General features: G+C 40.9%; 1 long non-coding RNA gene across 1 annotated transcript; it reads left to right on the forward strand.

Moving 5' to 3' along the window:
- The first annotated feature begins 11,343 nt into the window (after window positions 1-11,343).
- Window positions 11,344-16,621, forward strand: LOC139827053 (uncharacterized). The gene is made up of 3 exons (XR_011737238.1): window positions 11,344-11,532; window positions 12,107-12,147; window positions 16,520-16,621. It is a non-coding gene; the product is annotated as an uncharacterized lncRNA (long non-coding RNA).
- Window positions 16,622-16,822: the final 201 nt, after the last annotated feature.

Raw genomic sequence — 16,822 nt, forward strand, 5'->3', positions numbered from 1 at the left:
TTTTGCCAGCAAACCACACGGTTGGATTTTTTCCAGAAAGCAAGCAGAAAAAGGGCATCTGTGCATTCAGATAGAACCCATTTATAATCTGAATTAGTATTAGTGGAAGACATTTTACACTTGATTTATTGAGAGTTTTTGGTTTTATCTGGGGCTCCCTGACTTTTTGCTTTTGGCTAAATTTCCACCGAGCTACGTGGGAGCCTGACAATCAAAAGAATTGAACCATCATGCCCTCATTTTCATCAGTTAGGAAATGCTTTATTTCAGTTCTAGTATGCTGGAAAGCTTTAGTAACAGGTGAACACCCCTGTATAGTTAATTATTTTGCCTGCTCTGAAATATGAACTGGAAGATAGTTTTTCTGCCTAGGGAATGCACTTATCTGCCTTTTTTTTCCCTGTAGTGTAGTTACAATTTGAACTTTTGCTGATTTTATAAAGTGGTGGCATATACTTTGAATGCAAACCAGCTATTGCTGACAAGGGCTGGCATGTACTGTGACCCCATGAGCAAACAGTAAAATTTTACTGCTGTGTCTGTGTTTTGCTGAAAAAAAACCCACGAGCTTTCAAGGGAAGTGGAAAGGTCCAGGTAGTTCAGTGGGACTAGTAATAACTTGAAGCATTTCTCTTCAGTCAATGCAAAAAAAATAGAGTCATCCAAATGAATTTGATTGAAAGACACATCGTTACCTTAGAGTGAAATTATTTATTCTCCACCTATTTCTGCCATGAATACGTCATTACTGACTTTTTTCGTAACTCCCATTCTTTACGTTGTCATGAAATTTTCAAGGACAAAGTGCACTCCATGAATTTATCCCCTCTCACTATCACAGCTGTGAAAACACATTTTCAGCATTTAGCCATCTCTGCCATTTAAGATGGCCTCCTACTGCAAACACGCTGACAACAAGTCAATCCGCTGTGATTTTGCAGACTTCCAGCGGGCAGCTCAAGAGCTGACCAGCTCTCCCAGCAAAACCATCATCTCCTCCCTACAAGGAATAGACTAGAAAAACATCATTTGGTAGGTAGACTAGTGAAGATGTTTTGGTGCCAGCCAGGCTGGCACCTGACCTTTGTTGCACAAGACCTTTGTTGTTACTTTCCAAAGGGTCTCTGGCACACAGTACAGTGCTTTGCAGGGTCACTGCTCAGGGCAGTCTCTGACTGGGACACCTTCATGCTCGCTTTTGTCTCCTCTGGTGCTCCCTGATCTAGCAGCACTTGTGGCTGAGCTCTTGCCACTTGGCAATCTCCAGGAGTTCCCCATTACACTTGCCATAAGGTAATGTGGCCCCTTCCATCCCATTTTTGCATTTGGCACAGTCTTATCCCTTGCCACCTTTACTGGAAAATCAAGTGAGGATTGAGACAATGTTGGGGGGAAAATGAGACTGCAAGTCATAGCATTGTGCTTGTAAAACCTTAGGTAAGTGAGGGCAAATCTGCTTTATGATATAAGTAAAAAAAAGCACACTGCCATCCTAGACATTTCATTTTATTCAATGTCCTTTCCCCATCCCAAAGTAATTTGATTCTGACATTTATACCAGGGTAATAATCAAAAAGCTTCCTCTGTATATGTTCTTCCATAAGCTAACATCCTCTGCGGGCAGTTAGGTAGGAGACCAGACAGATTTCCCTGGAACACTAATGCAGAGCATTTACTGACATTACATCACATTAAAACCAATTGCACTTGCATTACACTTGTCTACTTTACCCCTTCCTGTTGAACCCAGTCCATATTTAATTTGGGAATGGATTGGTTAATGAGGTGGTAGAATCAGTTACTAACCTGACAGCAAGGCAATGAAAGCCATCTGATTTGGAAGTTTTCTCTGAAGGGTAACAAAGAAAAAATAGACTGGAGCAGGCACTCTTCGTCAATCCAGCTTCACTTAGGAATGGTCTGACCACAATTCCCTCCTGCTATGAATTTCTTCTCTTTCTTCTTTCTCATGATAGTGTGGGGCAATTGAAAGAATAGCTATTGAGCAAAAAGCATTTGTGCAATAACTGTTCCAGAATTGAGGAGAGGTTTACATTTGCACAAACTGACCCCCCTGCAAAAAATCTGCTTTGGTTAAACAATAAGTATTCTGGGATCAAGGTGATGCTCCAGAAATACTCTGTCAGTGGAAATGTTCTAGAATAATTCTAATGCTGTATCTCTGTTTCCAGCTCTGTTCATGTGATTTTTACATAGGGGCAGAAAAAGAGCTTGAAGCATTCATAGCCAAGCAATCATGAGCAGCATCAAGCATATCCGTGTCCCACTCCCTGGAAAAGAGTACCCAGTGGCAATGAAAAGTGAAGCTTAGAGGTCCCAGTAGGGAGAGGAACTGGGAATCTGTTAGGTAGGAAAGGATATTCAGTGCTACCAGGTAGAGAACAAAAATGAGTTTGTCTCCAGCTGGGACAAGCAGAGCAGGAGGGGTGGTGGCTCCCATCACAGCAGAGGAGCTCTGAAGGCCGCATGGTGGCTCAGGTACGTGGATGAATATGGTTAGAAGAGGAGCTCTGTGTGCAGGACCAGCAGAGCGTGGAGCTCCTGAGCTGTCAGAGCTTTCTCGCTGAGCCGTATTATGGGCAGGGAGGACAGCAGAGCTGTGGAAAGCTGCAGCATCGGCCAGTTTTGTGGTGGTTTCTCCTGGTATCACTTCATGAGAGTCAAGAGAAATGAATAGGCTTGCAGGAGCTGAGCATATTTGGGTCAGCAAGTACTGTAGGACTTTTCTATTGTAAACCTCTGTGTCATTAAGAACTGAATTTGGAAAACACTTTAAAATAACACAAGTAGGAAGTCTGGACAGAGAGGAGGGAAGAAAGAGGGTGGTGTGGGCACTGTTACCTCAGCGATATTTTATTTGCTGCTTAGTGTTACTCTTCTATACTTCTTTTGCCAGGCTGATGTTGGTGTCTGGCTTTTTGAACACTGACAACTGTTAGGTACAGCTGTATCTAAAATGCACAGTCAAGAGACCAGTTGATACTCTGCCTTTTTAAAAATGACAGCTGATGTTAATAACTTGTAGCTTTCAATCATGAAGGGAAGAGCAAACAAAATCTTTTCTGCTAATAATGTTTACATGAGTCCTAAGGCAGGCTATTTTGTCCTTTCCTACTGTCAAGATTAAATAAACCAAAGCAGACTGTCCAAAGAAGGGAAGAATAAAAGATTTTTTTTTTTATCCAGGCTCTTCCCTTCTGTTCTCCACCCTCTATTCTCTACAATAAAAAACTGATCGAATTGTGGAAGATGTGAAATCCAGCATCACAGATTACAAGGAATTGCAGCACGTCTGCTTTCTTTATCAGGAGACAGAACTGCCTGCTAGTCACAGCTCCAGTGAGCCCTTTCAGAGCCCTGCTAACAGCAGCCTGGCTGAGCATGGCAGATTGACAGGACCAGGCTGAGCCTTATTGTTTTGCTATTGCTTTTCATTCAAGCTGCCATCATTCTGCTGTTTGGCTGCTGTGTTTTTGACTTCAGGAGCTTTTCGTGGTGAAATAACATGCAGCTTCACAGATGAGGATTTCAATGAGTGGAAGTCACAAAATTAAGACGTGAAAATTACGATCCCTACACTGGTGTGAAGTCAGCCACAAAGTCAAAACATGGCAGGAAGAGGTGGGAAGGAGAAAATGAGAGTCACTTCAGTGCAGAGTTTAGTTCCATATATTTTTAAGGACACAAAATCTATATCTTACTTTATAGATGAACACAACTTACTGAGGGATGAGTATCTTCTGTTTCTAATTTAATGCTTTTGCTGCTAGGTTTTAATCTTTAACGTTGTACTGAACTTTTGCTTTATTTCAACATAAAGTGCATTGGAAGGAGGGGATATGTGTGCCTGTGGTGCTCCTCAGAAAACTATGGTTATATTCACTTTGTACTTTGCAAGTATATGGATATTTGAGGCATTTTTAATCATGGTATCCCATGGGCTGGCCACAGAATCATGCAGTTTTTCAGCTGCGTTCCTGCATGGATTAATTTACTGTGTGTCTCAGTTTATAATAGTTAGGCTGCTACCAGTGCCCAGGCTAGATGGTTTAAAGGTCATCTGAGATATGTTATAGTCCATGCCAGCGTAAGTATGTACTAAATGGTAGATGACTGAATCATAGTGCACTATCAGCCAACAAAAGCAGTAACAAAGGGATTTGGCAGTAAGAATAGAAAGGCCAATGTGAGTTTTGGATACTGTAAAGATTTCTAAGATGCTGGAAAAACAGCAGCCACAGCTATTAGCAACAATCTAAATAAAAGACTGTAGGAGTGAGAAAAGGGAAGACAACACAGAAGCTTGTTCTATTATTAATCATCATAGCAATGTAGCAGGGAAGACAGGGAATTCAGGATCAGGCTTGTTAGATTTGAGCACATGGAGGAACCTGGAGCTGTGACAGTCTAGGAGGGCACCCTGCCACAGCGTGCCTTACACTTTGCCCTTCCAAGGTCATATTCAAAACTCTAGCGGATGCATGCACTTGCTAGGAAACCAATGAGATTTAAAGGCAATCTAAAAACATTCAAGCTGCCTTTAGCTGTGTCTCAGAATGGCCAGTTTGCCCAGCACATCACCCAGCAACTCAAGGGGGTACATATGGCTTTTTAATGCAAGACATTTCAGCACAGTCCAGAGATGCCATCATGACACATGCCAGCAGTGATTCACTGCCTCTCAGCTATCATGTGATTAACCCCCTCTCATTCATTTTCTCTAATTATTACTTCTCTTTTTTCTTTTTCTTTTTTTTTTTTTTTAATCATCGTATTCTCATTTTTTTCCCATATAAAACCGTCAACTTGTCAAAAACAAGAGGAGCTGGAAAAAATTCCACTCCTTTTCACCTTGTCTGGCTTCTTTCAAGCTGAGGCTACATAAAACTCTAGTGCAGCTTGACAAGTCCAAACTGCTGAGATTTCACAGACGCTGGTGGAGTGGTGGTGGGAGGGAACAGGGGAATTGTTCCTGTAAGGGTTTTGCTGCAAGCTACTGCTTTCTGCAGGGGCTCTCATGGACTGCTTGGGATTGAAGGAGGGCAACTAAAATTGAGCAGAGGGAGTCACATTCAATAGGAAAACAATGGATGTTGGAATAGAAAATTATGATGTTAAACCTTCTGTGTCAACATAACAAAAGCTGCTGATTTAAACAGCCGGGAAAAGTGGAAACTTATCTCTGTAACGGGATTTGCCCCTGGAAAGGAAGCAGGGGTCCCAAGTAATTATTTGGTATGTTTTATTTTGTAGCAGAGGCCTTATTTTATAGACTGAAACTGGAATGAAGGATTTACTGTGTTATAAGCAGGCCATCTGTCCATAAATATATTAGACATGATAATTTCTTTTCTTCACGGCTATTAATACCAAGGCTCCAGTTGGCCTGCTCCTCTGCATTGTCTGCTTGGATCTGCCTGATAAACAGGCAGTGGAAGAGACTGCTATATTCCTCAGACAAAAATATTGTTTTGATTCTAAAAAATGGCACTGCAGATTTAGTGAAGTGAGCTTTTATGCCATGCAATACGCAAACCCCTGGTAGCTGGGCAGTTTCATACGTCAGTGTTCAGCGGCAGATCTGGACCTTTTTACACCAATAGCGTCATTCTGACATTCATTGCATGATGACGGCTCCAGACCGGGACATTGCCTCCTTCTTACTTTACCCTTTCATATCATTTAGATGGTTCTTAGTGGAGAGTTTTGGAGAAGCATTCCTGATTTGTTACTTTCTTATGCAGGTCACTTGTTCCCTGCCTGGTGCAATTATCATATTTAGGAAGACAATATTTTATGGGTTATATGAACAGGGTGGGGAACAGAGAGATGAACTGAGATCTTCAGAAAGCAACCTGCTTTTGTAAGAGAATAGTTTCAGCTTATATGCCTCTTTGATTGTGACACCTTTTGTTTTTGTAGAAGGGAGCAAGTTGTAAGTAGCATCCAATCACCAGAATACACAGGGATGCAAATACTCTGTGATTATATTGTGACTTTCTTATGCCACCATCTGGAACAGCAATTGAGTTTACAGCTGGAAAAATATCTCTTTCCTAGCCTTTCTTCTCAGTTGTTACTTTTCCAGACAGCAAATATCAGCCAAGTTTCTCTTCAGTATCCAGTCAAGCCCTGTTTTTTAATCAGAAGATGCTGTAGGAGCTCCTCTTTCTCCTAATTTATACCAGACTCACTGTCTTCCAGGAGACAGAAGTTCACTCAGAAACCATCTTAGTCCAGAGATCCTTTGCAGGTTTGTGACAAAGATGTACCCAACCTTTATGCCACTGGATAAGCAGCCATTGGGTGCATTGGTTATGACATCATCATCTACAGTTCCTTGTTCTCCAGGTCTCACTTCCCACATGGACACCACCTTTGTTTTCTTTTACATTCAATATGCTTGTCCCCAGGTCCTGAGCTCAGGTTTTTGTGTGCCAGGAGCTTAGAGCTGCTAGAGCTGCTGGTGACAGGGCTGGACTTGTGTAAGTAATTCTTCTTCCATCAGCGTCTCAGAGCGAGGGACAATTCTCTTGGAAGGCATCCAGTTCTTGCAAGCTGAATATGCCAGAAAGGTCACAGTTTCAGGCTCTTCAGAAAGCTTTTCTTTTCTTTCTGATTTGAACCATTCGCCTTTGAATAACAGAGCTCTGAGCTAGAAGGATGACTTGTCATATAGTGATCAGCAGCATCACCCTGGACCCCTTTTGCAGACTCTGAGGAGCAGTGGGAAGCTTTGAGTACACTGTGCCTTATCCAAAAGGAGACACTGAAAAGGTTGAGAGGATTGCTCCTCTGGAAATGACTGTGTTTTCTCTATTTTCTGCAGAGTGAGCCTGGCATACCTAGCTCTTCTACAAGTGTCCGTGTTGTAGACAGTTACAATTAGGTGAGAGGAAGTCAGTCTCTCTTCTTGTCTAGACACTGGTTCATCTTTTGAGGGAGTGAATATTTTATGTCTGCTGTATATTCTCCAGTGGCACCCCTGCATTTCATATCGTCCTCGTTAATCTTTATTCAATATCATAATCATAACTTCCTGTGTTAACCTCACGGGTCTGCAGAAATGTAAGCCTATGTTCAGGGAAGATTGCCCAAACCTCTGCCTGGTGCTGAGCTGCAGCAAAGTGGCTCCCTGTTCCTGGTGCCTCCCTGGGGGAGCACTGTGTGGAGGCAGAGGGAGCTGAGCATGGCTGACCAGGGCTGCTTCTCTACAGGGAAAAGGCTGGGGCTTGGTGGGAAGCAGTCTGCTGAGAGCAACTGCTGGGGCAGGGAGAACAGCTGGCACTTTGAGGAGGCGTTTGAGGCCAGCCATATAGTACCATGAGGATGGGAACACCAAGGAAGAGCACACTAGAACAAATAGCTCTAGGTAATTTATGTCTTCTTGTTCCCTTATGCCTGGCCATTGCTTTTGATTGAGACACTCTTATTGCTTTAGTTCTTAGATTGTGAGATATGCCACAGTGCAGGTTGTCTCAATCCAGAGGAAATGCAGTTACACAATAACAGTAGGTGCAGTGTTAGTATAAAAAATTTGAAAGAACATTCCATGAGCATAATGGCATCATTTTGCCAATATTCTGTAACTCAATAAACAAGAAGGAGAGCACTGATTCATAGCCAGTGGAAAAAAGAATCACAATTCACAATAACAACATTTCTCTTTTCTGATTTGACAATAGCTGATGGCAGCTTTTATGGACTGACCTCTGCTGAGCACACACCTGCAAGGAAATGAACCTGTGAGTTCATGTATTGTATAGACTTAGCTCAGGAATAATTTGTACTAATTGATGATAAAAGCCAAATCACATGACAACAGCTGGCAAGGGACAGGCCCAGAGGAGGTAGGTGACTTCCCCAGACACTCCAGTCAGAGTCCACAAGGTGTCCTGCAAACAAATGTAAGCCAACCCATTGCAACAGCTGCTTTTGATAGTGAGTTCTCCCTTGCATCTATAATTCTCAATTGAGTAAATGTTCTTCACTGAGAGGAAGGATTGAACAGTTTAGCACCAGATCAAGAAGAGACATGAATTAAAATGGGTGGATATACCATATATGGGGAAAGCAAATGGCAATGTATTCCTGGGGTCAACGGAGAGTTTCTCAGATTCTCCTTGACTCAGCATTTTGGGGCAAATCTTCACCTTGAGGAGAGCTGCTTCTTGTTGGGGCTGCTCTTTGCAGTGAAATGCTTTTGCAGTTGTGCTTCTGATGGAGCATGTGTGAGGCTCTAGACTAGTCAATGCTTTGTATTGAAGGCCAAAGTTTACTGTAAAAGGCTAAGTTACTGTCATGTATTAAGCTTCAAATGAAAAACAATCTTGATCACTTCATGCTTCTTGTCTTTGCAAGTGCTCCCTGGGTCTTTTAGCATAGCCTGAGTGGAGACGCTTCACAAAATGTGTCTGAAGTTAATCTCCAGTAGTCAACAAAAACAGTTTGAAGGAAAAGTAGTTCTTTGCCCTGCAAATCACTGCCACCTGATTTATAACACTAATTTGAGTGAGCCTATATCAGCTCGATTGAGAGCAGGAATTGAGCTGAATTTCTGCATGCATCAAATCATTTGAATAGAGAAATAGTCTCAAAAAAACTGACTGTAGTTTTTTCACTTTTGTGGATTAAATATTTATTAGTGCAAGGAGGACTATGCCACTGCTTTGAGTGTGCAAATGCAGTGTGGATGGCCTATATTGACGGCCCCATGCAAATGGTAAAGCATGCGTAAAGGTAGAGCGTTGTGTCACCAGAGGAACAGACAGCCCTTCCTCAGTGGTCCTTCAGACATACAGGCTAATGTGTAGTGTGATGCAAGCTGATTTTCAAGTTGTAGGAGCTGACATGGGAGCCTCTTGGTGGTGAAATCATGTAACTGTGTATTTTGATGGAGTTACCCTGGCACAGAATAGGCTTGCTGTGCCTGAAATGGAGTTGGGATCAACATGTTCCCTGAAAAAACTGATCACTCACCTAGTCCTGATGCAGGCTTGAGGGACCTGTTTCATAGGCTTTTACTTCCCTTTTTCAAGAGAAAAACTGTGTGAATATTGTTTTTGGAGACATAAAAGTCCTCAGTTCCATCAAAAGAAACTCCTCTCATGTGGGTCTCAAATACTCCTTTCCCTTGCCGTGATCAACCTGCAATAAAGTGTGATACTAAACACTGAAGCTTTCTTGTCCTGAAGGAAGTTGATATGTGGAGGGTAGCATCAGGAGTAATAGAGAGCTGTTCTAAGCTACCGAAAGGCAGTTACTTGAGATAAGTGAAAGTAACGTGATTTATACCTTTTCTGAAGAAGAAGACTGAATCAAGGAAGTTGCTTTAAGAAATCATTAGTCAGTGCACAGCACAAAAGCTGGTTTTCTTTCTTTTTCTTCTGTGTGCAGTTGAGCCTAACTCCTAGAAAGCTGCACTTTATCCTTGGTGGTATCGTTAGCCCTCACTCACCTGGGAAAATATTCTCTTGCTAGAGAAAAACTGATTCCTTACATATATGGAAGAACCTCTGACAAAACCACTAGAGACTGCAAAGGTTTGTTTTCAGTTTCTACTTCTGAAGTACCTCAAAGGTATGTTGTTCATTGCAAAGGATAAATCCGCAGTGAAGAATTCAGCTAGAATAATAATACTACAGACAAAAATGGCAAATATTGTCCACACTGCCAGTTCTCATTCACATTTTATTAGCAAGTTTATCTATTCTGCTCTCATTAATTCTTTATGAGCACGTCTTTTTCTCTTTTCATTTTGCAATCATCCTGAGTACACTGTGCTACAACAAGCAAGAACTATTCAGCAGATGTTTCTGCTTTGCGGACTCTGGCATTCCATACTTGGTTTTTTCTTGACAACTAGAAATCCTGACTGGGATGTTTCATTTTTCTCACATGAGCTTTGGGAGCACCACAGAATAACATCTAATCAGTACTAATTCCTGTAGCTTGTATTAACATTAATTACTCAACTTTGGGGACAGAATGTACTCTTAGCAAATTTTCAGATGATGATAAAATGGAGGAATGCTTAACATGCTGAACAACAGAGTTACAATCCGAAGAAACCTGAGAATTGGGCCAACAGGAGCTTCATGAAGTACAAGAAGGAGAGTGCAAAGATCTGCACCCGGGTAGGAATAACATCAGGCATCAGCACAGGCTGGAAGCAGACTGGCTGAAAAGGACCTGGGAGTTACTATGGCCAAGCTGTGAGTTAGAAGTGCACTCCCATTGCAAGCAACACAAATGGCACGGTGACCAATGCCGGGGCAGCATGGTCAGCAGTCCAAGGGGAGGTGATAATTTCACACTGGAGAAGCTGCACTTGAAACGGTTTTGAGTTTGTAGACTCTGCAGCCCAAGAGGGAATGGGAGAGACTAGAGAGGGTCAGGGGACTAATATAATAAGTAGGGGCCTGGAGCACAGACCAACAAGGAGGGGTTGGAGAGCGGGCTAGCCTAGCCTGATGAAGAGACTATAGGTCAAATTAACAGCATCATACAACTACTTGGTCTACAGAAATGCCTGAGACAAACTCTTCTCAACAGTGGGAGATTGTGTAACAAGGAGCAACAGTCATATGTTGCAACACTGGAGGTTCAGGTTAGACATTAGGTAAAACTTCTTCAATAGGAGGGTGGTGCATCGCTGGAACAGGTTACCCAAAGTGGTCAGGGACTCTCTGTCCTTGGAGGTTCTCAGGACTCAGCTAGACAAAACAATAGCTGATCTGATCTAGTGTTGGTAACAGCCTTGCTTCTTATGGGAGGTGGGACCACAGGCATCTGGACATCCCTTTCAGCCAGCACTCCAACGATTGTATGAATTCGAGGGATACAGTAAGCCAATCTGAAAAAATCCTGTCACACTCAAACTTTAATTGAACAGCCTATAGTTATGAAGTGTTACTGAGAAGTGAACTGCATCTTCATGTACAATGGGGAAACTGTTCTCCCAAATTGTGCTTCACGTGTTATAAAGCTGCAACAGAGTACATAACTCCCAGATGAGATTAACATGGGGCAACTTTTCCTACTGGCTTGTGCCCCAGTTCTGGAAGACTTGTAGTACATGCCAACATTTAAGTATGGACTTTGTTTTAAGCCTTTCTATCTATCTATTGTTTGGTTAAAGTCCAAAACTATGTGCATAATTATTTGATGAATCAAAGAATTTGCGAGTCCTTAGCTGGCTCCTGGTAGTTGTTCTATTCCTGAGATATCTCCGCTGTGGCTAACTCTGAAGAATTAAGTCAGACAAACTGAATGTACATTTTACATTGTGCACATCTGTGTCCCATATTCAGGTTACTGGTTCACAAAACAGCATATCTGTCTTCCAAGTGAAGCTTCCATGAGAACACAAGCTACTCCCAGGTCCTCATGAGTGCAGTCCTTCCCTGAAGGAAGCCCTCTCAACATCTGCAGAAACAATAACAATTTCAGCAAGAATGTTTGCTGTCCCTTGCAAAATCCACCCAAAACAGCTGAGAAGCATTTTTAAAGGTAAAGTAGAACTTGCAAGAAGTCCATGGCATGCCTTAGTGCTTCATCATATTCTTGCCTTGTCACACTAAAGACAAGAATGTTATCACTCTGGTCGACTCATTATTCATATACTAATTAATTTGCTGTCACACAGCCAAAAATATTTTTTCACAACATCTCATGTCAGTATGAGTGAAAACTGTAAAGCCTGAATTCAAAGTGTGTTTCAGGCCTGTGGAAATCTAAGAGTCTTTTTTTGTGTAATCCTCTATAGAGCTGGGGGGAGGGCATTGTATGTTGAGACATTCTCATATGACTGCAGCATTTGGATGATATGTATATCTGTAAGAGCGTATGGCTAAGTTTAAGCCTCTTAAAACTCTGGATGTCCACTGGGAAATTTAATGTACTTTTTCAGAATTGTTTTGTGTTTCTTTTCTTGTTTCCATAATTCTCATAATTCTTTTTTTTTTTTTTTAATCTGCTTTTCTGATACTCTTATGCCATGGAGATAGTGGTTATATCTAGTGTAGAACAACCCTTTGCTACATTCAAGACTCATTATGTGACCAATGCTTTCTTTATCTTCTAGGCTTGAAAGGGTTGCCAGGTGTCATTTCCAGCTAAGAACAGGTGAGTTAGTTAATCTCCCATTTCATAAAGGCTTCTTATCATTAAAGAGATAAGAACTATAATAAACATTACATGCATGTTACAGTTACAGGGTCCTGCTAACAGGTCTTGTCTTTTGTTTCCTTTCAAAAATGTAGCACTTTGAGGTTAAAAGGCTTCCTGGTTTGAACTTTGGCTTCAGAAATATGTAAAGGTATAATTTTTATTAACCCAAAAATCTTCTGAAAATCCTTCAGCTGACATCTTTCTGTCCAGTCTTGTGTCTTTGGTTTCAGACATAGATATTTGCTTGGTGTAACTGAGTTTGCATTACTGTAATACAAATTACTTCATCCAGGAAAGGAAGAATAACACAGTGCAAGTACTGTGACTTTTTGTTTGATCTTCACTCATGCTTTAATTTCCATATCAATTATATATTATAGGAAGCCAGAGACAGAATTAGTGTCAAAAAAAAAAAAACAAAAACAGAAAGGAAAAATTGCTGGAACATGCAAGATTCTCCAGAGTCAGCTCATTCAGCCACTATACTAAATACATTTGTACAAGGTTCTTTTTGTCCCATCATTTTATATCCTGAAGCTGTGATTTAGTTGAAGAACAGAAAAGTACCACGTGCTATAATGGATGTGTGTACAAAACACTCATCTGTGCTTTTTCCAACGCTGTTACATTGTCCTGTTCTCAGCCCACTGGACAATGTATGGGGCTCAGAGACTGTTTTGTATCTCTGCCAGCTGCCCTCTGTGTAGTGTTAGCACTCATTCCCGCCTCCTTTACTGTTATAACATAGGTGGCTCATCTGCAACAGAAGTAGTGTGAAAAGAAATAACGTCTGCAACAGTGGTGTGTCTCAGTAGCTACCCCTTAAAAGGACTCATAGCTGGACCCTTCAGAATGGTTCAGATCAATATTTCAAGTAGATGCAGTAACCCACTTCTTTAAGAGAGGCACAACATGCATTTTGAAAAGGAATAATTAATGAAATATTAAGCAAGTGTTTTTAAAAATATGTTTAGACCTAGGCTTCATTGACTATTGGTGTTAATCTCTGTGGAGCTGCTGGTCTTTTTAAAAGGATATCCTTGAATTAATATATAGCCATATGCATATATAATTAGGAGACTGCTGTGTGAAATATAGTTTTTTTTTAAACAATCACTTATTATTGGCATCAATACCTGATGCTAGAGATACCATTTGCTGTAAGCAAGGAACCATGGTTTAGGAAGAGAGGCCAGAAGTAAGAATGAGATTCAGCTCCAGACTGTAGACACCTATATTAGGAATCTGAGAGAGATATCTCCATGCAAGCTGGGTGCTTAAGTACCCATTCTAATAAGAGAAGGATCAGTGTTTTATTTAGCTGTCTTTTTGTAAATATCTAACCAACAGAAATTTCTTTAAGGTATACAAAGTATCATCTTTGCACTGGCACAAGGGAATCCTGTGCTCTTCTGTGCATAAATGAAAGTCAGGAAAGATACCACAGGATAATTGAAACAGCACTATGGGCCTATATGTAGACAAATGAAGCAGTGCTAGATCTCCAATGACTGTGTTAGGAGTTCAGACATCCAGATCACAGGTACATATTACAAATACAGGTAGTCCTCCAGATTTTTGAATTTGAATGGAATGAATAATCTAAGTGAAAAGTCTTTGCTGAATTTGAGGGGAGGTTACAAAGCCATTTTAAATATATGCCTAAAAATCTGTTAAAAAATGTTCCTGAATTGTTGGACTTGTTATAGGCAAGACTTTAATTAATAGTATAGTGATCCAAAATCTGAGATCACCATCTGGGCTAACAGTTGTGCAAGACTGGTCCCTCTGGGCAATGGCAGAGCTCAGAGGGTCCATTCATGAAAGTCTTCAGCTTTTGTTCAGTGACTCCTCAATGGACCTCTCATATTAGGTGACTTACTAGGCTGTTTTGGCTTATATAGGAATAAGCCTAAGTACTTATGAGGTTTCTTTGGTCTGGGTAAAATGCAGTGCTCTCTTCTTTTCCATCTCTTGTAAATGCTCTGACTGCAGACACCCTCCAGAAAAGCAAGCTCCTGGGATACAATTATGTCCTGCATGGTTCGCCAGTTGGTTATTGTTTCCCAGAGCACAAGCCCTGTAGGCAGTCTGTTTAAAAGTTGGTTTTCCCAGAAACCGAGTATTAGAAGATTCTTAGATACTGACAAAGTTTTCACTCCCAACTGTGCAAGAGACTCATGGACCTAGACAAAACAATGAAACATCTGAGTTTCTACCCGCGCACTGTGTTCTTTGGATTTAGGCCAGGTTCTTCAAGATCTCTGTAATTCCTCTTATGCACGTCTTCCTTACAGTCCATTTTTCTCCTCCCTGAGTACTCCCCAGTGTATAAAACCAAATTCCCTGTCAGCTGGAACTGGTGAATTGACTTCTGTGAGGTTTGGTTCACATATCCCTAGCACTTTTACAGTGGCATCTGAGAAGACTTATTTGTTGGATCCCAAAGTAAATCAACCTGCAATCAGGGACAGTTACCCTAGTCATATTTCTATGCAGTTTTTCAGAGGTTTAAAACTTGTTGTCTTTACCTCCTGAACCGTTTAATCCCTTTCTCACTTGGTGTGACCATGACATTCTGACATTCGCATTGCTTATTCAAATATAAGTTGTATGCAAGGAGGTAGCCAAGGAAACAGACTAACACTTAGAAAGCATACATGAGGCAACAGGTACAATTCAGTCGGCCCTTTGTTCCTAATCTATTAATATATCTGCCCATTGAAGAATACTGTGTCAAATCTCCAGTTTAGGGAATCTTTCAGTATTACACTGATTTCATCAATGCAGTGGTGATTTACGCTAGCTGAAGGCCTGGTTATATTTGTATTTTTAAAAGCAGCTCAACAGACAAGTGTAGTGAATGTAAAGGATTCTCAAATAAGCCCTATTTGTGGTTCATCCTATTACATATCTCACTGGTGTCCAAAATGTTTGTGTGGTTCTCTTTGAGGGAATAACTCTTCCATTTCAATTTTAGTTTCTTCATCCTACCTGCAGTGTTATGAGTTTTTTCCAGAAAATTACCTTGCAGCAGAAGACCATAGTATCCTGGGTGAAACAGTCAATGAGCAGAAACTGCAATCTGGACATTTTCAAGGGGAGATCAAATTACGCAGCTTGCTGTAGAGAGTGCAAACAAATTTTAGTCTGGTCGACGCTTATCTATTTTTGCAAGTACATCACTTTGGAAAGCGACTTGCTCAGCTAATCTGTAGCTGTCATGGAAATGTAATTTTTTCTTCCTCCAAACCAATAATGGGCACCTGGCAAGCTTGCTTGTGCACCCATGCATTCAAGTCTAGCTGTTCCCATGGAAACTCATCAAACTGTCGCACCAGTTTTGTAACGTGCTGCCGCTTCACAAATACAGGACAAGCTGTTTTGCACAAAATTCCTGTATAATGCGATTTTATTTTCTCTCTGAAGGGAATTCATTAAGACTATATGTTTGCAGACTGCAAGAATTGCTGCTTATTCTGACTAAAACAGCTCATCTGTATGAGAACATGAAGGCTGAGGCTTTTACAGACTCACTGAAAAATACATTTTAAGCTATTGAACTCCCCATCATTACATGAGAAAAATGAAAATGTTCCTTTTAAAATATAAGTATGTTTATACCATGATTTCATTAATACACTGCTTATGTCTTTGATTCCTTACTGGGAAGATATTTCAATTCCAAACTCAAGATGCCAGACATAGTTGCCTCTTTTGAGGGACTCCCACGATAACTTTTAACTTAACAAATTTATTTGAGGAGATTAAGAATATGATCTCTGTGAGAACAGGAGATGGGACTCAGAGATCCAAGAGGTCTTGTCCACTCTATGGCTTAAGGCCCACCTGGTGTCTAAAAAACACAAGACTTTGATTACGAATAATTCAGATTTCAAGATGTATCTTAACATACCCAACGAATAAGGTTTCAGAGAAGCTTCTGAATCTCAGACACACAAAGGAGTCTGGTACTCTGTCTTCAAGACTAGCCAAACATGGAGGTTTCAGATATGGTCCAACACATATAGTCCTCTTAGGTTTTTTTGTCTCAGTAAAGCACATGGGATGTACCCTTTCCCCCATGCAGCTCAACATCTTTTTTTCATTCAGCCAGTAGCGAGGTTTTCCAGTGAACAAATATCTTGATGCAACCATTTTTTGATTCACACAGTGCTCACTTTTGAAAATGATTCCTGAATCTTGGAAGCTGTCAATTCCTAAAAGTGAGGAGTATGTTATAGGGCTGGTTGTCTTTCTAACAATATCTAGCCTTTTTCTGAATTTGTGTCTTCCCTATGAAATATTGTTTTATTTATGTCTGCAGTTAACCCTCATTTAAATTGGAGAAGTATTAACCACTAGGAATTCATCCCGTGGAACAGCAAAGACTGATTAATGGTACGTGTGAGATAAAGCTCAAAGAAAAGGTTCAAAGGAAAGGACAATTAGTCGTCAGGAGTCATAGAATTAATGCACAGCAAAATTTACAAGAACGTCTTTTCTAGTGAGTATTTATAATGGAGATCAGATGGAATTGGTAGCTAAAAGGGCATAAATGGGATAAATGTCCATTTATCAAGAAGCATCTTTCAGCTGAGGAAACCTGAGACTGATTAGTGCATACTGT

The sequence above is a fragment of the Patagioenas fasciata genome, chromosome 1, assembly GCF_037038585.1.
Source record: "Patagioenas fasciata isolate bPatFas1 chromosome 1, bPatFas1.hap1, whole genome shotgun sequence".
Taxonomy (NCBI): Eukaryota; Metazoa; Chordata; class Aves; order Columbiformes; family Columbidae; genus Patagioenas; species Patagioenas fasciata.